At 50.7% G+C, this 24,795-nt stretch overlaps 1 protein-coding gene across 16 annotated transcripts in view; it reads right to left on the bottom strand.

The window, feature by feature from the left end:
- PACSIN3 (protein kinase C and casein kinase substrate in neurons 3) overlaps positions 1 to 24,795 on the bottom strand; it is a 339,753-nt gene that overhangs the window by 254,118 nt on the left and 60,840 nt on the right. The window contains exon 2 of one of the 16 annotated variants that reach the window (XM_085646628.1): positions 22,853 to 22,915. The exons of the other annotated variants lie outside the window; for them this stretch is intronic. The gene's annotated coding sequence lies outside the window, so the exon portion shown is untranslated. The remainder of the gene's footprint in view (positions 1 to 22,852; positions 22,916 to 24,795) is intronic. 16 annotated transcript variants of the gene reach the window in all.

Genomic DNA, 24,795 nt, shown 5'->3' with positions numbered 1-24,795 from the left:
TTACCGCCTCTTCGTCCTCTGGAGGCCTGACAGTACCCCCCAACAAAGGAGGTCCTCTCATTCCTGGTTTGGTAGGGAATCTTTGATGGAATGATTTCACCAATCTAGGAGCATGAACATCTGACTCTAGTTCCCAAGATCGTTCCTCGGGCCCATAGCCCTTCCAATCTATCAAGTAATAAAGCCTTCCTTTAACTACTTTGGAATCCAGAACTTCTTTCACTTCGTACTCAACCCCTGATTCTAACTGAATGGGTTTTGGAGTCAATTCCCTGCGTAAGCCTGCTGATGCCTTTTTTAACAGGGAAACATGAAAAACAGGATGAATTTTCAATTTAGGAGGTAATTTTAACTGGTAGTTAACTGGTGAGGTTTTCTCTTCTACCAGATATGGTCCTATGTATCTGGGCTGAAATTTCCTGTTTCCTTTTAGTCTAAGATTCTTTGTGCTTAACCAGACTCTATCTCCTTTTTCTAGGGAAGGACCCTCTCGTCTCTTTTTATCTGCATATTGCTTGTATTTCTGTTTTGCCTGTTCTAAATTTTGTTTAGCAGTTTGATGAACTCTACCCAGATGGGTCACCAGATCTTTCACTGCTGGAACGGAAATATCCGTTTGTCTAATAGTTGCATTTGGGTGTCTCCCATAATTTAAATAAAATGGGGAATAACCTGTCGAGACATTTTGGGCGTTGTTATGTGCGAATTCTGCCGCCCATAACAACTCTGACCACTCTCCTTCTTGCTTCAGAAGGAACAACCTCAAATACTGCTCTAACTCCTGATTCGCTCTCTCAGTTTGCCCGTCTGTCTCCGGATGATAGCTAGTCGAATACTTGGCTTCGATTCCCAATCCACCCACAAAGGCCTTCCAAAAATGAGATACAAATTGTGTTCCCCTATCAGAAATAATGACCTTGGGGACCCCATGTATCTTTACAATTTGTGTAGTGAAGTGGTGGGCTAACTGTTTGGCTGTTGGAATTTCTTTTAGGGCCATAAAGTGCGCCATCTTAGAAAATGCATCTACGAACACTAGAATTGTATTATAACCTAAACTTGAAGGTAAATCCACTATTAGATCTAGTGTAACTGTATGCCATGGGTATGGTGGAGTGGGTAGAGGTTGCAACAACCCCTTGGGGGCCTGCCGTTCCGATTTTCCCTGTGCGCAGATCTCACAAGTTCTGACGTACTCCTCTATGTCTCTGGTCATATGCGGCCACCAATAATGTCTCTTGATCAGCTCTTCTGTTTTCGTTTCTCCTTTGTGCCCTGCCAAAAGATTGTCGTGACATTCAGCCATCACCTGATTCCGTAACTCCGGGGTTGGCAAGTAGAGAGCTTCCTTAAAGTAAGGCAACTGTTGCTGAATGTTTCTTTCCTTGTCTTCCTCTACCCATTCCTGTATTTCCTCTGGGCTCATTCGTTTGAGGATCTGCTCCTTTAAGTCAGAAGATATTGTAGCTCCAATTATTTTGTCTTCCGGAATTATTGTTTGATCTTTGATTTGATTCTTCTGGTCATTTGTTCCCAATCTGGATAGAGCGTCCGCCTTGCCATTCTGGGCTCCTGGTCTATAGGTAATGACAAAATCATAGTCCGCGAAGTACAATGACCAACGGAGTTGTCTTGGTGTTAGCGTCCGGGCAGACTTCAAAAATTTCAAATTTCTGTGGTCGGTGAAGACTGTCACTTGATGCTGAGCCCCCATGAGATAGTGTCGCCACTCTTTAAATGCGTCCTTAATTGCCAGTAACTCTTTTTCTGTTATGGTGTAATTTATCTCTGCAGGTGTTAGTTTTCGTGATCTATAGGCGACTGGATGTAGTTGGCCGGTTACCTTATGCCGTTGGGATAATACCCCTCCCACTGCCAGATCTGAGGCGTCCGTTTCCACGTAAAAAGGTTCAGTAGGGTCAGCATGCAGGAGTATCGGTGCGGTCGTGAAGTCTCTTTTTAGGAGTTGAAAGGCTCTCTCTGTTTCTTCCGTCCATTCGAAACGCACTCCTTTTCTCAGTAGACGCGTCAAGGGTAATATTTTCCGTGAAAATTCGCTTATGAATCTTCGATAGAAGTTCGCGAACCCGATGAAGCTCTGAACCTCCTTGACACACTCTGGGGATTTCCAATCTACCACAGCCTTGACCTTCTGCTCGTCCATTTTCATTCCAGCCGGGGATAAAACAAACCCCAAAAATTCCACTTGGGAGACCCCGAATGCACATTTCTCCAATTTTGCAAATAATTTGTTTTCTCTAAGCTTCTGTAGCACTTTCCTTACGTGTTCCTGATGTTGACTTGTGTCAGACGAATAGATTAAGATGTCGTCGATGTACACTATTGCGCATTGGTCTATGTACTCACTGAGAACATCGTTGATGAAATGCTGGAAGGCAGCCGGGGCGTTGCACAGACCGTAAGGCATAACTTGATATTCGAACAGCCCAAATCGAGTCCTGAAGGCTGTCTTCCATTCATCCCCCTCGCGTATTCTCACAAGATGGTAGGCTCCTCTAAGATCTAGTTTTGTATAGATCTGCGCTCCCTTCAACTGATCCAATAAAACAGAAATCAGAGGAAGCGGGTATCTGTTCTTTTTGGTGATCTTATTGATTGCGCGATAGTCTATACAAGTTCTGAGATCTCCCTCCTGCTTTTTGGGCACAAAGAAAAGCGGCGAAGATACGGGTGACTGGGATGGACGAATGAATCCATTCGCTAGATATTTATCCAAGTATTCCTTCAAGTGGTGATGTTCCTTTTCTGTCAACGCGTATACCCGACTGCAGGGGAGATTGCAACCTGGCTCTAGATCTATTTTACAATCATAAACCCGGTGGGGTGGCAATTGTTCCGCTTCTGTTTCGTCAAAAACATCGGCAAAATCTTCATATTCCGACGGAATCTTCTGGGAGTCTATCGCACAGACAGACATCTCCGCTGTGCACAAGGCCTGAGCAGGATTACACTCTTTGGTTCCTTCTTTTGTTTCAAAACAATTCTTTTGACAATATTCTGAATCCATCACTATGGTTCTTGCGCTCCAGTTTATTGTTGGGTTATGCTCCGTGAGCCATGGAAGGCCCAAAATAAGTTGAAACTGTGGTGCGTCAATTAGATTGAATTGAATCCGTTCTTCGTGTCCATCGCAGTAAATCAATTGTACCTGTTCAGTATGACTCACTATCGGTCCAGATGAGAGATTCGTCCCATCTACTGCCCGAACCGGTTCACTCTTGGGTTTCAAGATGGCTCGTAACCCCACCTTGGCAGCAAATTTTATATCACAGAAGTTTCCGGTGGCTCCGGAATCTATCATCACTGAAACTTCTGTCAACGTTTCTTGCCGGAACTTGAGTACCATGGATAGAATTAGATGTGGAGCTGACGACTGTAGAGTGTTAGCCACTTGATGTTCTGTTGGAGTTGACTTCTGATTAGCATCCACCGGTCCAACTCCCGCTACTGGTGGTGCTGCGAGTTTTCCTTCGGCTTAAAGGGGGTCTTCGGTTTTCTTGGACAACCCTTAACAAAATGCCCACTGGAGCCACAATACATACAAAGATTTCCTGCCCTTCTTTTCTCTTTCTCTTCTTTGGTTAGAGGACCTCTTATCGTTCCAATTTGCATGGGCTCCGAACCTTGTTGTCCGTCCACAGCCTTATTCCCTTCTGGCCGAACCCGATCAAATCTCGGAGCTACTGGCCTGAATTCTTTCCTTTTTTCTCCTCTCCTCTCTCCTTGACGAAAGTCTATTTCTAAGACCAGGTCCACTAATTCTGAGATCTCTGTGGGTCTATTAGGTATCTGTGCCAACACATCTTTAAGTTCATCTCTTAAACCTCTATAAAAAACTGCAGCTCTCTTGCTTTCTGGCCAGTCCGTTTCTACGACTAATTTATTGAATTGGGCCAAATATGCTACTAGATCTCGGTTTCCCTGTCTCAGGTCCAATAATTCATTGTCTACTGCTTGAGATATTCTCCGCCTGTCGAAAATTCGAAGAAATTCTTGTTTGAAGTCTTCATAGTTTTGTAACAGTGGATCATCCCGGGAAACCAGAGGCATTGACCAGGACGCTGCATCTCCGCTCAAGTACGACAGAACAAAGGCCACCCTAGACTGCGCATCTGGGAAAATGGAAGGGCGACACATAAAGTGCAAAGAACACTGTGTGATGAATAGCTGTGCCTTTTGTGGGTCCCCACTAAAGCGCTCCGGAGGAGCCAACGGAATAACTGGGGACAGTGAATGGATCACTTGTGTAGTTATTCTATTTGGGTCTTCAGTGGATGAGTCTAAGGCGTTCCTCCCTGAGCCGAATGGCTGCTTAACCCGTTGAACTAACTCTGCTGTCTCTTTTCTCGAGTTAATTACCTCCTGCCTCAGGTTTTGGTTGTCTTCTCTCACTGCCACCAACTCCTTTTGAATGGTCTCTAGCACTACTCCCAAGGTCTGTAAGTTTATTCCTTCTGCCATCTCTGTCCGGGTGCAAGTTTACCACTTGGGCACTTCACTCTGTCAGGGTCAAGATGACGTATCCTGAAGTGCTTGCACAGGAACAGAGATGCTAGTTCCCAACACCCTCTACACGGCAGCCAGAGTTCCAGGAACGTTCACCTGGACTCCGAAACTACCCCGCAGGGGGGAAGGGGAAGTGGATAAAATAATAAACAAAGAAGAGACTGGTCCTGAAACTCCGGTTCTTCACTATTCTCCTCGGCTTCTTCTTATTTCTGTTGTCAGCTCTGGTTTATGAGAACCTTGAAACAAACACGACACTATTACTTTCTACTCCCTTCGACTTCTAACACTCTCTATGTGTTTAACACCTACCCTGGGTTTCAAGCACTGTGCCCCTCTTCTGTATGTCTGTCTTGTTGTGTGGTGTTTTCTTTTTTCTTTTCAATTCTTTTCTGTGGGTCTGGTCACTTCTTGCCGACTCTCTTTCCTACAAGACATCTTTCTATTAATTCTTTCTTATTCCCTTGCCTTTTCTATTTGTTTCTTTCTTAACTTAAAAAATAATTATTTTTTGGGCTTACTTCTGGAGTGGGAATATTCTTGCTTGTCCTCTTCTCCTGTGTTTTGTCTAGCAGAGTTGTGCTTTCTCTCTATTCGGTTCTAGTACTAAACTTGTCTTTACTTTACCTTTCCTTATTTCTAGGTATCTTGTACTAGTGAACGGTGTTGAGTGTATTTTGTATTATTTTCTTCATCTCTATTTGACTGCACATAAATCTTTCTACTAACGGGGTGAATTTCTGATTACTTGAGTTATCAGATACGTTTTCTATGCAATCTTTCCTGTCAAATACTTTTCTCATTCATCTCTCATGTTTCTCAAAGTACTTAGCTTCGGTCTTCTTTTTTCTGTCACAGGATGGCGCCAAAAGACCTCCGACTATCTGCTCGGAATGCTCGAAGATGCTTTGAATGTCTTCTCGAGGGTTGAAGAGAATTTCGTCGTCTTAACTGTCTCTGTAAATCTTCCTGAAAATTCTCTTCAGGGGGTTTCTTGGAGTGTGAAAAGGTTTCTGACTTGGAAATCTATTCTGTAAAACCTGGCGCTAACTAACTAACTCTAATTCTATTCTCTCTGACCTTTTCCTCAGGAACTCTAATGTCAAGATGCTACTCTCTGAATCTCCTCAGTGAAGTGCGTCGTCCTCTAGGAGCGCGCGCCTCTCCAAACCTCGGAACACCTGTGGGGAGAAAGACTAGACTGCCGCTTCTGCTTCCAGAGCGGCCGCCATCTTGGAATTCCTCTTTCTTTGTAGTTCAGTCCATGAATTGTTCTTTGCCCTTCTGTTCAGTTCTGGGCAGCAGAAAGACCCCAACGTTGCCCCCATTACCGCCTCTTCGTCCTCTGGAGGCCTGACACCGTTCCTGAGGCCATAGGATCGCTCCTTGGCACTGTTCTGATTGCTGCAGTTCCTGAGACAATAGGACCGCTCCTTGGCACTGTTCTGATTGCTGCAGTTCCTGAGGCGTTAGGATCGCTCCTTGGCATTGTTCTGATTGCTGCCGTTCCTGAGACAATAGGACCGCTCCTTGGCATTGTTCTGATTGCTGCCGTTCCTGAGACAATAGGACCGCTCCTTGGCATTGTTCTGATTGCTGCCGTTCCTGAGACAATAGGATCGCTCCTTGGCATTGTTCTGATTGCTGCCGTTCCTGAGACAATAGAACCGCTCCTTGGCATTGTTCTGATTGCTGCCGTTCCTGAGACAATAGGACCGCTCCTTGGCACTGTTCTGATTGCTGCCGTTCCTGAGACAATAGGACCGCTCCTTGGCATCGTTCTGATTGCTGCAGTTCCTGAGACAATAGGACCGCTCCTTGGCATTGTTCTGATTGCTGCAGTTCCTGAGGCGTTAGGACCGCTCCTTGGCACTGTTCTGATTGCTGCCGTTCCTGAGACAATAGGACCGCTCTTTGGCATTGTTCCGATTGCTGCAGTTCCTGAGGCGTTAGGACCGCTCCTTGGCACTGTTCTGATTGCTGCCGTTCCTGAGACAATAGGACCGCTCCTTGGCACTGTTCTGATTGCTGCCGTTCCTGAGGCGATAGGACCGCTCCTTGGCATTGTTCTGATTGCTGCCGTTCCTGAGGCGATAGGACCGCTCCTTGGCACTGTTCTGATTGCTGCCGTTCCTGAGGCGATAGGACCGCTCCTTGGCATTGTTTTGATTGCTGCCGTTCCTGAGGCGATAGGACCGCTCCTTGGCATTGTTCTGATTGCTGCCGTTCCTGAGACGATAGGACCGCTCCTTGGCATTGTTCTGATTGCTGCAGTTCCTGAGGCGTTAGGACCGCTCTTTGGCACTGTTCTGATTGCTGCCGTTCCTGAGGCAATAGGACCGCACCTTGGCACTGTTCTGATTGCTGCCGTTCCTGAGGCAATAGGACCGCTCTTTGGCACTGTTCTGATTGCTGCAGTTCCTGAGGCGTTAGGACCGCTCCTTGGCATTGTTCTGATTGCTGCCGTTCCTGAGACAATAGGATCGCTCCTTGGCATTGTTCCGATTGCTGCAGTTCCTGAGACAATAGGACCGCTCCTTGGCATTGTTCCGATTGCTGCCGTTCCTGAGACAATAGGACCGCTCTTTGGCATTGTTCTGATTGCTGCCGTTCCTGAGACAATAGAACCGCTCCTTGGCATTGTTCTGATTGCTGCCGTTCCTGAGACAATAGGACCGCTCCTTGGCACTGTTCTGATTGCTGCCGTTCCTGAGACAATAGGACCGCTCCTTGGCATCGTTCTGATTGCTGCAGTTCCTGAGACAATAGGACCGCTCCTTGGCATTGTTCTGATTGCTGCAGTTCCTGAGGCGTTAGGACCGCTCCTTGGCACTGTTCTGATTGCTGCCGTTCCTGAGACAATAGGACCGCTCTTTGGCATTGTTCCGATTGCTGCAGTTCCTGAGGCGTTAGGACCGCTCCTTGGCACTGTTCTGATTGCTGCCGTTCCTGAGACAATAGGACCGCTCCTTGGCACTGTTCTGATTGCTGCCGTTCCTGAGACAATAGGACCGCTCCTTGGCATCGTTCTGATTGCTGCTGTTCCTGAGACAATAGGACCGCTCCTTGGCATCGTTCTGATTGCTGCAGTTCCTGAGACAATAGGACCGCTCTTTGGCATTGTTCTGATTGCTGCCGTTCCTGAGACAATAGGACCGCTCCTTGGCATCGTTCTGATTGCTGCCGTTCCTGAGACAATAGGACCGCTCCTTGGCATTGTTCTGATTGCTGCAGTTCCTGAGACAATAGGACCGCTCCTTGGCATCGTTCTGATTGCTGCAGTTCCTGAGACAATAGGACCGCTCCTTGGCATTGTTCCGATTGCTGCCGTTCCTGAGACAATAGGACCGCTCTTTGGCATTGTTCTGATTGCTGCAGTTCCTGAGGCGTTAGGACCGCTCTTTGGCACTGTTCTGATTGCTGCCGTTCCTGAGGCAATAGGACCGCTCCTTGGCATTGTTCTGATTGCTGCCGTTCCTGAGGCGATAGGACCGCTCCTTGGCATTGTTCTGATTGCTGCAGTTCCTGAGGCGTTAGGACCGCTCCTTGGCATTGTTCTGATTGCTGCAGTTCCTGAGGCGTTAGGACCGCTCTTTGGCACTGTTCTGATTGCTGCCGTTCCTGAGGCAATAGGACCGCTCCTTGGCATTGTTCTGATTGCTGCAGTTCCTGAGGCGTTAGGACCGCTCTTTGGCACTGTTCTGATTGCTGCCGTTCCTGAGGCAATAGGACCGCTCTTTGGCACTGTTCTGATTGCTGCAGTTCCTGAGACAATAGGACCGCTCCTTGGCATTGTTCCGATTGCTGCCGTTCCTGAGACAATAGGACCGCTCTTTGGCACTGTTCCGATTGCTGCCGTTCCTGAGGCGATAGGATCGCTCCTTGGCATCGTTCTTATTGCTGCAGTTCCTGAGACAATAGGACCGCTCCTTGGCATTGTTCCGATTGCTGCCGTTCCTGAGACAATAGGACCGCTCTTTGGCACTGTTCCGATTGCTGCCGTTCCTGAGGCGATAGGATCGCTCCTTGGCATCGTTCTTATTGCTGCAGTTCCTGAGACAATAGGACCGCTCCTTGGCACTGTTCTGATTGTTGCCGTTTCGATCAGCGTCCTCCAGAGAGCCGCCCTCGCGCCAGTATCCGAACGCATCTCACGTTAGCACATTAACCCCGCACCTGCTCACTTTCCCAAGCTTGTCCTCCGGAATCCCCTCCGGCCCAAGCAGTAGCATCTTGCCTTTTGGTGGGAGATAGGCAGATTGAACGCGTCTGTCTCATGAATTATCAGAGATCTCATCTCACCTGCAATGCGTGGTGCGCTCCGCGCTGTGTGAACTAAGTTACTCTGATCATGAGAACGGACAGGGGGCCTCTGAGGAATGACGCTACCCTGCGCCGGGCCCCAGTGCCGAGAGCAGACAGAGAGCCCTGCCCTGCCTGGTAAAACTGTCACGCACGGACCCGTCTGTGAAGATAAACCTTACTACCCAGTACTGTGGCGCCCAATCATAGGAGCATGAGACTCAGAGCAGCCCTGCGGCGGCCCGCCTGCAGATTTACTGTGAATTAAACCACAATGATCAGACTGCAGATAAACCAGGAGGCTCACTGACTCAGGAAGGATGAGGAGACAGAGCAGCCCTGCCTGCAGATAATAACTCTGATCATGAGAACGGAGAGGGGGCCTCTGAGGAATGATGGTCCCCCCTCCTCTCGCCGAGAGCAGAGAGAGCCCTGCCTGGTAAGCCTGTCACGCACTGACCCGTGAAGATAAATGTACTACTGCGGAGCCCTAAGATAAGACTCAGACAGAGCAGCCCTGCGGCCCGCCTGCATTTACTGGGATAAAGCACAATGATCAGACTGCAAATAAACCAGGAGGCTCACTGACTCAGGAAGGATGAGGAGACCGAGCAGCCCTGCAGATGCGATTGTGTGTGAAATTATGTTTTTCAGAGATGACTCATGTAGTAGTATAAAACACTTACTTGAACTAGTACTAGACGAGTTCAGAGACTTCCCGGTCCGTGACGGTCCGGCGGCCTTGGGCCGCACAGGGACCGGCCGCACAGCTGAGCTGCAGCACTGTGACTGCACTGCATGATTGTTAGACCCGTCAGCCCTAGGGTGGTCTCCCCATCTATTTTTGATCGTGCCTCATTCTTTCCACCCTCATTTTTATGTTGGACTAGGTCTCCGGGCGCCTTTTCATTGCCAATCAGTGTTAAGGTGCAGGTGCTCCCTTCTCCCAAGATGGCTGCCACAGGCCCCTGCTACTGCAGAGTGGTCTTTATTAGTAGCACCCTAGCTGGCTGGAACCCCACAACAATGTTGCGACACCAGCCCGCCTTTTTGTCCCATAGGTAGAATGGGGAAGCTCCTGGAATGTGCTGGAACCTTCTAGAAGGGAGGTGTGGTTTTACTTTTGCCGCCTTGGCTAGAGGTCACCTGACCTAGGGCTACTTAACAGAGGGAGGGAACTTTTTCTAGTCAGTTGGCCAGTGGGGTTAAGCAGAGCTGGAGAATCCACGCAGGAGTTTTAGGCGGTAGGGCCTAGCCAGGGACTTATGCCTCTGAAAGTGACAGGATTTAGGTGCTGCCTCTTAAGAGAGTGAGGGATCCTGTGAAACCCACTGATCTTGCCCAGCAGTAGGAGCACCCAGGACGCCTCTGCCCAGCCTGACTAGGAAGGACCTAGTCGCCAACTCACTCCCTACCCCCCAGGAACAGAACCCCCAAGGGCGCCAGAGACAACAGCGCCATCAAGCTGCATGTGCCAATTGCATGCTGAACCTGAATGCTGAAACTACATGTACCAACTGCAGGCGGAAACTGACCGCGGAGACTTTGATATAACTGAACATTACAAATGCCCAAAAGCGGAATGCGGTACTGCTGGGGATCAACCAGGTATTAGCGCTGAGACCCCTGCGCTCCCTGAACTGGCCTGGGATCCCCTGCACCGGGCCCTGCTGAGCGCTGACCAGACCCGCTTAATTTGACCCCCCCCCCCCCTGCGTGAGGGATCCAAAGAGCGCTCACCGTCGCGGCCCGGAAGCTGAAGTGTACCCCTCGTGGTGACGAGGCCCGCGGAGAAGCCCGGGGCCCCGTTGCTGCCGTCGCCGCTGGGTGAAGGTGGCGGAAAGATCGAAGGAGGAGTGCAGAGCTGGTGCGGACGCCGAGCGACGTCGCGATCAAGGTAAGCCGGGAAGGCTTGGGAAGGTCCCCGGTGCGCCCCCTATCGTCTGGGAGCTGCACCGCACCCTGCGTCCCCGGTACCCCTCCGTGGGAGCCCCCCCCTGCTCATCCCCCGAGGACGATACCCCTCCGAGGGATTGGCTCCGTCCGAGCGGACTGACAAGGAGAGTAGTGTCCCACGAACTGCACGGAAACCCTTGAAGCTCGCGGATACGAGTACCGCTCAGATTGCAAGCCCCGCTCTGAAACATTCTAAGTGGCCTTGATACGATTCCTGCTACGATTGCAGGTTTGCGCTGAACTGTTCTAAGTGTCATTGATACGAGTAATGCTACGATTGCAGGCTTGCGCTGAAATGTTCTAAGTGTCATTGATACGAGTAATGCTACGATTGCAGGCTCTACCCCGAGATGTTCTAGGTTATCGTTATACGAGTAGCGCTAAGATTGCAGGCTCCGCCCTGAGAGGGTCGGCGCTTCGTTGTTACAAGTAGCGCTACGGTTGGAAGCTTCATGCCAAAAGTCTATGCGCTCTAATTACGAGCAGCGTGCCAGTGTCCAAAGCTTAGTGGTATTCGCCTGCTGTGGCGTCCCTTATTGTGTGCGTTCCTTGCTTCAGGGGATGTGGTTGTTGTATGGTCGCTTTACACACAAGCCTTCGGGTGCCCAGCCGCTCGTGTCACGTTACCCCCTTAGGGCCTGGAGACCCCAGGTCTTACAATGATGCACTCTGCAGCAGTCTTGCGGGGGGTAACTATTGTGGCGCTGCACACCGCAGACGAAGACAGCACTGTGCAAGGCGAGGACTCGACTGGCTCAGATTGAGTCCCCCGCCGCTTCTGCTCACTCAGGACATGACGGCACTTACCGTCCCATCCGGATTTAATCCTGGGCGCCCCCCCCTGGTGTGCCACAATGATTGACTGACAGCCAGTAGCATCGTGCTGAGAGGGCAGGCTCCGTCCCCCCTCCCACTCCGGCAGTATTTGGCAGCAATCAGTGTGTCAAAGCCGCGTGGCGCCAGCACTGCAGGAATATATTGCAGCCTGGAGCCAGGCACAGCACAGGCTAGGCAGATTTGCTACATTGTAGGGCTCCACACCCACATGCTTCGGCAATTAAGTGATAAAAAATGCTGACTTGAATTCCCTTTATAATTTCGATGCTTGTAAAAGTAACTTCTAATTCCAGAGCATTCAGCGGATAAGGTGTCACTTGGAAAACTGCGGGAGCATTTAGCAATTACCAGAGTACAATCAGAGCTGGCAGCTGCTGATTGGCACCCGTCTTTCACTGTCAGTGGTGGTTAGCGGCCCCCTTGCTGCTGCTGCTGACATGGCGCCAGGGACGTAGCGTAGTCACTAAGATTATAGAATCTAGAGTTTCCAAATAAACAATACGCCCCCTCAGATAACAACAACAAGCGCTGAAAGACAAGCGTTTACCTTATGGGAGCGAGCAGCGGTGGGCGCGATAATTGCTAACAGATGGCGCCGCTGCTCGATCCCGCATGGTAAATGCTGTACATGCATGAGGGCTGATTGGGCACAGTGCAGAACATGCACGAGTTTCCACAAAAGCCCGGAGTGATTCCAAGAGGTCACTCCAATACAGAGCTTGCGCGCTGCGTAGGAGAGACCTAAAAGGAAGTTAAAAAAAAAACTAATGGTCAAGTTCCTGCCTTAAAAAAAGCCCTGGCTCACTGCTCCTGAATGCCACCTGATTGACTCTTAGATTGCTAGACACCTTTGAATCCCAGCATTCGCCTGCCACGCTCATGTATGTAGCGAGTATCATCAAGTACTCTTCTCCATGGTCTGTATCCCACATACCTTAACTATGTTGCACGACTATCTTGTTGTTTTATGTATACTCTTGTAATACCTATTCAAATTGTAAAGAGCTCAGACACCTGCCAGGGTCAAGTTCATGCTATATAAAACTCTAGAGAAAAAAAAAAAAGACAAAAAAAAAGGAGGGCCCACAGTAACACCTGCCAGTAGGCACAGAACCATGCTCATACAGAGGGCACACACTAGGCCCCTCAAGGTACAGTCAGTCACATCCTAAGGACACAGAGCAGAGGTGGGAACTCCCCTCTAGGTACAGTCGGTCACATTCTAGGGGCACAGAGGGAATGACGGCGCTCCCCTATAGGTACAGTCAGTCACATCCTAGGGACACAGGGGGAATGCCGGCACTCCCCTCTAGGTACAGTCAGTCACATCCTAGGGACGCAGAGGGAATGCCGGCACTCCCCTCTAGGTACAGTCAGTCAAATCCTAGGGGCACAGAGCGGAGGTGGCACTCACCTCTAGGTACAGTCAGTCACATCCTAGGGGCACAGAGCAGAGGTGGGCACTCCCCTCTAGGTACAGTCAGTCACATCCTAGGGGCACAGAGCAGAGGTGGGCACTCCCCTCTAGGTACAGTCAGTCACATCCTAGGGGCACAGAGCAGAGGTGAGCACTCCCCTCTAGGTACAGTCGGTCACATCCTAGGGGCACAGAGCGGAGGTGGGAACTCCCCTCTAGGTACAGTCGGTCACATCCTAGGGGCACAGAGCAGAGGTGGGAACTCCCCTCTACGTACAGTCACATCCTAGGGACACAGAGGGAATGCCGACACTCCCCTCTAGGTACAGTCACATCCTAGGGGCACAGAGCAGAGGTGGGAACTCCCCTATAGGTACAGTCAGTCACACCCTAGGGGCACAGAGGGAACGCCGACACTCCCCTCTAGGTACGGTCACATCCTAGGGACACAGAGGGAGTGCCGGCTCTCCCTTCTAGGTACAGTCGGTCACATCTTAGGGGCACAGAGCAGAGGTGGGCACTCCCCTAGAGGTACAGTCGGTCACATCCTAGGGGCACAGAGCAGAGGTGGGAACTCCCCTCTAGGTACAGTCGGTCACATCCTAGGGGCAAAGAGCAGAGGTGGGAACTCCCCTCTAGGTACAGTCGGTCACATTCTAGGGGCACAGAGGGAATGACGGCACTCCCCTATAGGTACAGTCGGTCACATCCTAGGGACACAGAGGGAACGCCGGCACTCCCCTCTAGGTACAGTCAGTCACATCCTAGGGACGCAGAGGGAATGCCGGCACTCCCTTCTAGGTACAGTCAGTCACATCCTAGGGACACAGAGGGAATGCCGGCACTCCCTTCTAGGTACAGTCGGTCACATCCTAGGGGCACAGAGCGGAGGTGGCACTCACCTCTAGGTACAGTCAGTCACATCCTAGGGACACAGAGGGAATGCCGGCACTCCCCTCTGGGTACAGTCGGTCACATCCTAGGGGCACAGAGCAGAGGTGGGCACTCCCCTCTAGGTACAGTCAGTCACATCCTAGGGGCACAGAGCGGAGGTGGGCACTCACCTCTAGGTACAGTCAGTCACATCCTAGGGACACAGAGGGAATGCCGGCACTCCCCTCTAGGTACAGTCAGTCACATCCTAGGGGCACAGAGCAGAGGTGGGCACTCCCCTCTAGGTACAGTCAGTCACATCCTAGGGGCACAGAGCAGAGGTGGGAACTCCCCTCTACGTACAGTCACATCCTAGGGGCACAGAGGGAACGCCGACACTCCCCTCTAGGTACGGTCACATCCTAGGGACACAGAGGGAATGCCGGCTCTCCCTTCTAGGTACAGTCGGTCACATCTTAGGGGCACAGAGCAGAGGTGGGCACTCCCCTCTAGGTACAGTCGGTCACATCCTAGGGACACAGAGGGAATGCCGGCACTCCCTTCTAGGTACAGTCCGTCACATCCTAGGGGCACAGAGCAGAGGTGGGAACTCCCCTCTAGGTACAGTCGGTCACATCCTAGGGGCACAGAGCAGAGGTGGGAACTCCCCTCTAGGTACAGTCAGTCACATTCTAGGGGCACAGAGGGAATGACGGCGCTCCCCTATAGGTACAGTCAGTCACATCCTAGGGACACAGGGGGAATGCCGGCACTCCCCTCTAGGTACAGTCAGTCACATCCTAGGGACGCAGAGGGAATGCCGGCACTCCCCTCTAGGTACAGTCAGTCAAATCCTAGGGGCACAGAGCGGAGGTGGCACTCACCTCCAGGTACAGTCAGTCACATCCTAGGGACACAGAGGGAATGCCGGCACTCCCTTCTAGGTACAGTCGGTCACATCCTAGGGGCACAGAGCAGAGGTGGGAACTCCCCTCTAGGTACAGTCGGTCACATCCTAGGGGCACAGAGCAGAGGTGGGCACTCACCTCTAGGTACAGTCAGTCACATCCTAGGGACACAGAGGGAATGCCGGCACTCCCCTCTAGGTACAGTCAGTCACATCCTAGGGACACAGAGGGAACGCCGGCACTCCCCTCTAGGTACAGTCAGTCACATCCTATGGGCACAGAGCAGAGGTGGGAACTCCCCTCTAGGTACAGTCACATCCTAGGGGCACAGAGCAGAGGTGGGAACTCCCCTCTAGGTATAGTCAGTCACATCCTAGGGGCACAGAGGGAACGCCGGCACTCCCCTCTAGGTACAGTCACATCCTAGGGGCACAGAGCAGAGTTGGGAACTCCCCTCTAGGTATAGTCAGTCACATCCTAGGGGCACAGAGGGAACGCCGGCACTCCCCTCTAGGTACAGTCACATCCTAGGGGCACAGAGCAGAGGTGGGCACTCCCCTCTAGGTACAGTCGGTCACATCCTAGGGACACAGAGGGAATGCCGGCACTCCCTTCTAGGTACAGTCGGTCACATCCTAGGGGCACAGAGGGAATGCCGGCACTCCCCTCTGGGTACAGTCGGTCACATCCTAGGGGCACAGAGCGGAGGCGGGCACTCCCCTCTAGGTACAGTCAGTCACATCCTAGGGACACAGAGGGAATGCCGGCACTCCCTTCTAGGTACAGTCGGTCACATCTTAGGGGCACAGAGCAGAGGTGGGCACTCCCCTCTAGGTACAGTCAGTCACATCCTAGGGACACAGAGGAAATGCCGGCACTCCCTTCTAGGTACAGTCGGTCACATCCTAGGGGCACAGAGCAGAGGTGGGAACTCCCCTCTAGGTACAGTCGGCCACATCCTAGGGGCACAGAGCAGAGGTGGGAACTCCCCTCTAGGTACAGTTGGTCACATCCTAGAGACACAGAGGGAATGCCGGAACTCCCTTCTAGGTACCGTCAGTCACATCTTAGGGGCACAGAGCAGAGGTGGGAACTCCCCTCTAGGTACAGTCAGTCACATCCTAGGGACACAGAGGGAATGCCGGCACTCCCCTCTAGGTACAGTCAGTCACATCCTAAGGACACAGAGGGAATGCCGGCACTCCCTTCTAGGTACAGTCGGTCACATCTTAGGGGCACAGAGCAGAGGTGGGCACTCCCCTCTAGGTACAGTCAGTCACATCCTAGAGACACAGAGGGAATGCCGGCACTCCCTTCTAGGTACAGTCGGTCACATCCTAGGGGCACAGAGCAGAGGTGGGAACTCCCCTCTAGGTACAGTCAGTCACATCCTTGGGGCACAGAGGGAATGCCGGCACTCCCCTCTAGGTACAGTCGGCCACATCCTAGGGGCACAGAGCAGAGGTGGGCACTCCCCTCTAGGTACAGTCAGTCACATCCTAGGGGCACAGAGCAGAGGTGGGAACTCCCCTCTAGGTACAGTTGGTCACATCCTAGAGACACAGAGGGAATGCTGGCACTCCCCTCTGGGTACAGTCGGTCACATCCTAGGGGCACAGAGCGGAGGTGGGCACTCCCCTATAGATACAGTCGGTCACATCCTAGGGACACAGAGGGAATGCCGGCACTCCCTTCTAGGTACAGTCGGTCACATCCTAGGGGCACAGAGCAGAGGTGGGCACTTCCCTCTAGGTACAGTCAGTCAAATCCTAGGGGCACAGAGCGGAGGTGGGAACTCCCCTCTAGGTAAAGTCATTCACATACTAGGGGCACAGAGCGGAGGTGGGAACTCCCCTCTAGGTAAAGTCAGTCACATACTAGGGGCACAGAGCGGAGGTGGGCACTCCCCTCTAGGTACAGTCAGTCACATCCTAGGGGCACAGAGCAGAGGTGGGAACTCCCCTCTAGGTACAGTCAGTCACATACAAGGGGCACAGAGCGGAGGTGGGCACTCCCCTCTAGGTACAGTCAGTCACATCCTAGGGGCACACCCCAGCATGGCCATCAGTATCCAAGGACAACAAAGAATTGCCCATGTCTGGCATCCCCAAGACCTCTGCAGCTTCCCTCAGCCATTTCGCCAAAGTTGTAGGGTTAAAGGAGCGAACACCGGTGGCCGGTCCTGCTCTCTCCCGGGCCAGAGCCTGGACAGCATGGCTGCCGAGGATGAACAATGAACGGCTTTCAAAAAGCAGCAAAAAACATGGGGTTTCACTCCCCAATCCTGTCCATTCGCACTCTTCCTTCCTAGAATAGCGCAGGGACACTCCTCGGGGTAGCTGTGCTCTTTAGAAATCCATCCAGCCATCCATCCATCCATCCACCCACCCACCCACCCACCCACTCGGACCCAGGGCCTGCACTCGGACCCACAGCTGCCGGCAGTCCCAGAGGTTTGTTAAGTTTTGTGCTACAAACCGGCGGAGCCAGTTTGTGACGCTCACAGGAATGTAAAGTTGGTGGCAGGTTATTGGGGCGCCCAGTACCAGTCCTGGGCCCAGAGGACAGTGCCAGGCTGCAGGGCCATGTCATACCCAGCTGCAAGATGCCTGCTGCCTGGCACCGAGTGCTCTGCCCTCCCCCGAGGCTGCAGAAAACATGCAAAGGCTTGTCTACAGCCGTCCCTGGAGACCACTGCTCAGCAGGGCAGGTGCCAGGGGCGTGTCAGAGAGCAGTGCGAGGTACAGGGAGAGGGCATCAAACCATGGTGTGGGCACAGACGGCAGCGTGGGATACTGGGGCAGGCACCAGCCCATGGTGTGGGCAGAGAGAGGGCAGTGCAGGATCTAGGGACCAGAGTTAGGTACAGGGGGAGGGCATCAACCCATGGTGTGGGCACAGAGAGCAGTGCAGGTCCCAGGGTCAGGCACCAGCCCATGGTGTTGGCAGTGCCAGGACAGTGTGAGGTACAGGGGGAGGGCATCAACTCATGATGTGGGCATAGAGGGCAGTACAGGATAAAGGTTTTTAAACTGAGTCTCCATCCAGGGTGGGCCCATGTGATTGGCAGCAGGTTCATCCATAGGGCAGAGCAGCTGCTGGCACCACTGCCTCAGGGCCTCAGGACCAATGATTAACCGCTCCCCGCTGACACATGGCGGCTCCAGGAATCTGGCTGTGCGGGGAGGCAGTCCCTTCACCCCTGGACCCCGAAGGGTTAACAGAACCAGCACAGCCCTTGCATCAAGAAACCAGTCTGTAGAGCGCCCAGACTAGTTCAGCAAACCCAGAAAGGATGTTATGATGGAAATAAGGCCAAGACCACAACAAGCATTGGCAAAGCCAACAGACCGCACCTTTGGGACCCATTGACTTTGCCAAAGGTTGCCAGGGAGTCTGTCCAGCATGCGAACACCACTGGGGGAACTCAATACTGGGAGGGGACAGAAGAAGCACAGGGGGGCATGGGAGAGGCAGGAGCAACACAGCGATAGAAGTGAAAAGGAAACCGTGTGAATCAAACAAAGAAAGCCAGGAAATGTATGTATGTGACCGATGGTGACCCCTCGTCACATGCTTAGGTTATAGTGGCAGAGGTGGCTGATCTAGAATACACCCGTTGTCGAATGATATTAGGGGGACCAGTCGTTTAGGACAGTCATTGGAGACAAAGCGGTTTTTGAAGTAGGTCTAGACCGTAAACAAAGAACGCATATTGCTAGTCGCCCACAGGTCATTTGCTGTTTGATGGCTACATGTGAATAGGGGTCGCCATCGGTCACGTGCATACATTGCCCGGCTTCCTTTGATTCACATTCTGTTTCCTTTTCACTTCTATCACATATTGCTTTCACAAGTCTCATTTCTTTTCACCTATTTCACCATGTATTATTGGAATCTTATCTCGGGTCATCTTCACTTTTACTTCTATGTATTTCACCTACTCTAATGCAAATGTCTTTTATTGTATATTTATTCACAGAGTAATTCACAAAGAACCTTCTTTATTGACAGCACACCTTTCATTCACAAATTCAGCAATTGTTCTCAACTGTGGTCCTTTTCCTGACGAAGGCACCTTTGTAGTGCCGAAAAGCGCGTAGAATACCACCAGTCATTTGAATTTGTGCCACTCCGCTCTCAACTGAATCAGTTTTATATATTGTCAATTTACCACGGATGAACAAAATGTCGCCATTCGATCAAGGTTTTTAAACTTGCTTTCCGTGTGCATGTGAGTTTGTATGACCGATACGAAAGGGAGTGTATGGTTATTACAATGTTCTCTGTTGTTAAAATACTTAATAAATGCCCATTTTTGTATTTTTGATAAATAATCAGAGGTCTTTGGTTCGTTCTGATCGATAGTGTCCATTTATTAGTTATTTATTGCTCATTGAAAGGTTGCCTTGAATCTGTACATGGATTACTTTTCCGCTACTTTACGGAATCTCTTCTGTATTGTAGGGGGTCTCTTCTTTGGCGCTTCTGAAGTACTTCTCTACACAAGGTCCTGCCCACTCCGCACATGGTGACATTTTTGTTCAAGTTGGCAGCATGCGGTTATGATCGGGAAGGCTACTTGTGGTTCGGTCAGTCCCACCTTAGAAATCCAGCTGTGTTCGGTCTCTGGGAGCCGCAAAGGTCTGTGTCTGGGGGGGGGGGGGACGCATCAGGCCTTGCACGACCTGCCCCTGCTATCGCCTGGGCGGAGGCTCCGAGACCCTTCAATGTGGAACTCCGCCAGGTAACGCAGAGAGCAGGAGTGGAAGGGATCTACCTACACCTCACCATGAAAACTCTGAAGAGTGGGGACAGCTCAAAGCTTTCACAAGGTTACACTAGTCATGTTCAAAAACTGGACAGCCCTCGATTATTCCATTCACATCGACTCGCCCATGAAAAGCCAAGGCTGGTCTCACCCAGATTGGTTTGGTGACCCCCAGTCTTAGGCTTTCAGAAAAGAACCGGCCAGAACGGGATTCATATCCACCCAAATTGTGAGAAGCTGGCCTGGTATATGCTGTCCACTAATTAAAGTGGGCACCTTGCACCAGTCCAAACCACCCTTATTGATGATTAGGTCAAAGATAACCTTTATAGAAAGCTATCCTAGCGGTAGCTGTGGAGAGCAGCCTTCAGGCTAAGTCTCGAAGGAATGTAAAGCAGCTTGATTTACCAGATTATAACCTCCTGAGAGATCAGATGAGAGGAGAACCACACAAGTGGAATTACAAAAAATATGTATTTATTACTAAACACTCTCTACTAATCCCTATACGAGATTAGAACATAAAGCACACAATACTTAATCAATAGAACAGGAGACGTCGACAATGACCAAAGTCCGGAGGTGAGCTGCCCCACGAAGGATGTCGAATGCTGAGGGGTCAGTGTCCGGACTGAACCCCAACAAGCCTTGGCCAAGGCAACCCACACGGGCAGAGGTAACAGGTTACGGTGTGGACCAGCAAGGTCCAGGAGATTCTTCAAGCTATGGGGAGTCAGGGCACATCTGGAGCAACCAGGGAAGCCCAAGGAAAATCAAAGTGACCCTCGCTATAACCCACAGGCCAACGGACCAGGGATCGCGAAGAGACCTCAAGCTGAATCACTAAGCAGACAAAGCCCACAGAGCACTCGTGGAGTGGAGGCCGGTGGGTGGAAATGCTGCTCGGGTCGGGACTACAATTAGTCCAAAGCACAGCCTCCGGGATCGCAAAAAAGCATATGCTGCTGCAAAAGTACACGGTGCACAAGGGTTCGGGTTGCACGGTCCCCACAAGGGATACTGGTCTCAGGATTGCTGAGAGAGCCGATCGACCTCAGGGATGCTCTGGATCCCATCTCCTGTGTTGCAGAAATCTTCGGAGTCCTCAGGAGCTCGGGAGATGCAAACCGGTCCGATGCGTCTAGGTGTCTGCTGCTGCACAGGAGAAACTCCTTTACTCCAAGGGAGATTCTTCTGTCGTCCAGCGAAGCTTAGACCGTCGAAGTACTTGGTTTCTGTTGCAGAGTTTAGTCCAGGTAAATTCCAGAGTCCTGTAATCAGGTTTCCCACTTTATACCCAGGGAAGGGGTTGGACTGACTCTGGGGGACCCTCCTATGGGAGGGGCAGGACAGAGGGGTGGCTACACCCATGTCCTTTGTCCAGTTTTGCGCCAGAGCAGGAGCAAATGGATCCTGCAACTGGTTTGAGCTGGACTATGCATGAGGACATCAAATGTGCCCCCAGTGCACACTTTCTGGCACTCTCCGAGTGCACCCACCCAGCACCAATACACTAAAGCCTGTCTGGGAGGTGGTCACACCTCCCGTGACAGGAAACCTATTGTCAGGCCTTCTTCTGCTCAAGCTCGGCTCAGCAGCAGGAGGGCAGACTCGTGTCTGTGGCTGGCAGCATCCATTTTGTGATGCCCAGGTTCGAGAAAGCTGGTACAGGGTATACCGAAGTTCCACGTAAGTCCCTCTAGGAGGGTGGAATCATACCCGCGGGGAGGTATGATTTCAAGGCGGTTGACAGCAAACACAACATGTTTCCATGCAGCCATTCCAAAGTTAGCATTTACCGCGAAGTTATAATGCACTTAAGAGTATATGGTTTGGCTGCATCACAAACAACCCCGGAATAAAGGTTCCGAAGGCTGAAGAGGGGCTCTGATCATGCAGGGGCACCCTCTCACACAAAACCCAGCACCCTGCCTTCAGGATTGTTAAGGCCTGCCATAGGGGTGACTGATAGCTTTATGTGTGCAGTGATTTAGAATAGATATAGGGAACCTATATCTAAGTAAGGGGTGCATGCACTACCTTACATAGGCTGCAGTAGCAGACCAGTGGTGTCATTTTGAATGGCCTCTCAGGGGTGGCACAATACATGCTTCAGCGACTGGGAGGCTTCTGGGGTACCTATGCGCTGGGTACATGGTGTACCATATACTAGGGACTGATAAGGGTACAAATCTCACACAACAGAGAAAAACTACCAAAAGGGGTTGTTCTGTTCCTGAGACAGGAAGATACACAACATTCTTCACCTACCCTCAGTGGGGTGGTGTGTCTCACATACAACACTACCTAACACTAAACCAGGGAAGACAAAAATTGTCTTGATACTGCCCTCACACACTTGACAGTGTCATGTTTCATCATTGGGCCGCATCATACATTCAGGTGCAGACCAACACACTGGATGGAGCGCAAATTTTTTGAAATATGAAGAGTAGTGGTGAGGGTAGAGTAAATATAAAAAAGACGCAACGAAACACAAAAGTGTAACACAAATCAAAGGAAAAACAAATCTTCCCCTTAGAAGAAGGACCAAGAGAGGTGCAGATACATATAATTAAAACTACCTAGCGGTCAACACTCAATTTTTAATTTTTGTTAGCCCCTGATAAAACAAAAAATACGGGGTATTAAGGGAAGGTAACGACCCTTCTATCCCCATTGCAAATACCAACATGTTTCTGCCAGGTTTTTTGCGCCTAACCAGGTCGCTCTGGCATTCGTCAGGGTGTTGGGCCCTAATTTCTGGTCTTCACCCCTGTTCGGGTGTTTATTACCTTTTTACTTTGTGCGTTAGGCAATGTCCCAATGTCACTATCTCTGGAAATTTCCAAGAGGAATCATATTTCTAAAGAAAGAAGAAGCAAAAATAAAATCTATCATTCTCGTGCTCATCATTTTTATCATTATACATTCCTATTTTTGAATTCCCCCATGTGTCATTAAAACAACTCCATTACCTCACAGCAACCCAGTTTTTTTTGCACACACACCTGGTTCCTTATTGGCAAGATCACTCCACCGCGTGAGAACACAAACCCCACTGGAAGTGAAGTAAATTTAAAACCGAGCTTCCAATCCGCTCATGTATTCAAATCATCATAATCTTTATTCTTTCTTCATCAAAAGTCTGCCAGACTATATCGTTCTCATATTGTCTGGTGAGTGATAACAGTGACCATCACCCCATAGCAAACGCGTCACTTTTCTGAACCACTACTCTTGTAGCTTCGTGTTACTTACAAGAGTTTACGAGTACTGTTCGAAACCCGGGACCTTGGGGGGCGGTGCTCTGGTCGTCACACTCTGGAGTCAAATAATGCATTAAGAGAAGGAGAAAGCAAAACGAAAGGAAAATGGAAACAATGTCAGTTAAATGTTTCTCATTTATCTACTGCATCAACACGCTTATCATAGCTCCCTTCTAACTCTGAAGCATAAGCTCCGAAAGCATTAGCCACACTGTGTCCGTTTTATGTAGTTTAGTTGTGGGATATCTTAATAAAAAATGGTCAATGCGCAAGATAGATCAACTCTATAAATACACCCCAAACTCTCTTATTTACATTCAGCATCTACTCACTACTCCAAAGAGACACTATCTCCGATGGCCCCGCAACGGTCCTCCGCCGATCCAGGTTTTTCAGCGTTCGCCTCCATATAAAGAGCTACGGAGTATGTAACACGTCGCTTCCCCCAATTGCGTCAACACGTCTCCCGTAAGACGGTACAATTCATAGACATAGAGAGGGGCTCAAGCTGTCTCCCATGTATCGAGGATAACCCGATTGGCGGCCATTTTTAAACTGTCTGTTTTAATAGGAGATCACCTCAAATGTATATCCAAGTGGGATTTTACTATACAGGCTTCCAAACAGCATGTCATTTTTAATACAGTGTCCCATACTATTATATCCCTCAGGAGGGTTACCCTTTTACCTCCTATATGTTAGTGAATCTGGAGGTTCATTTATCCACAGGAAAGCCATAGAGTACCTATTCTGAAGTGATCCCATTTCTCCATTTCTTTCCGATTCCATGTAATTGGAACCAAGGGATACAATCCTTCAGTCCCTTTGTACTACTCTTCAACCTTTCCACCCACCGTTGTTCCCTTAGTAACAGGAAGTTAGAAATGTCACTCATATTTGGTGGGATAAAGGGTTTATCCAGTACTGTCCACCTTAACTCTTTCACTGTGTTTATACTCAGATAGGACTGGGGTACTGGATAGCAGGATCCAAGTCAGTTCCAGTCAAAAACAGTGATACATCAGCAAAAAGTTGCTAGTCCTGTGAAGCGTCCCTGTAGCTAGGACCCCTCCCCCCCCCCGAAGAGAAGACCAGCAATGTGGCCGCCACATCAGAGCAACTTGGCCTCAACATCCACAGGGGACGAAAACATGATCCTGAAGGCCAGCACGGCCAGCACAACTGCAGTCGCTCTTGCAGGCGACGCACTGTAAAGGGTGGAGGCCTTCACCTACCTGGGCAGTGTCATGGACCGGCAGGCACCACAGACGCCGACCTCAAGAAAAGAATCGGCAAAGCAAGGGCTGACCTCATTCAGCTAAAGAAGATCTGGAGCTCCAAGGACCCAACGATGAAACCAAGATCAGGCTTTTTAACACCAAAGTAAAGTCAGTCCTTCTGTACCGAGCAGAACCCTGGAGGACAGCAGTGACCACCAAAGTACAGACCTCCAACACCCGACCGAGGAAAATCCTCCAAATCCAAGGGCGAAACGTCATCAGTAACAACGACCTATGGCAGCAGACTCTCCAACTCCTTGCTCATGAAGAAACCATGAAAAGAAGCAGAGACTGGAGAGGTCACAAGCCCGCCCCAAACACCCCCAGGCAATCCCTGACCTGGAACCTAATGGGAAAAGAGTAGAAGAAACACCCGGCGCGAGGCCTCGAGGCGGACTGCAAGATGGCTACGCCTGGAGTCAGACTGAAGGAAAAGCCCAGGACGTGGATGGTGGGAGAGTCATGGTTGAGGCCTAGATCCCAGGAGGGGTAGTAGGCACAGGCAAGCTTTGCTAGTGCTATGAAGCGTGCCTGCTGCCTACCCCCCCTACACATCCCTCTTGCCACCTCTTGGGGGTCCCTAGGTAGTTGCCGTCACCCCCTTCTCCGGCCTAGGACTGCAGATAACGAGGTCCTGCAAAGGTCACCATTGCAT

This window comes from Triturus cristatus, chromosome 3_1, assembly GCF_964204655.1.
Source record: "Triturus cristatus chromosome 3_1, aTriCri1.1, whole genome shotgun sequence".
In the NCBI taxonomy this organism is placed as follows: domain Eukaryota; kingdom Metazoa; phylum Chordata; class Amphibia; order Caudata; family Salamandridae; genus Triturus; species Triturus cristatus.
Note: the sequence above shows the minus strand (reverse complement) of the source record. Positions and strands in the feature narration are given on the sequence as shown.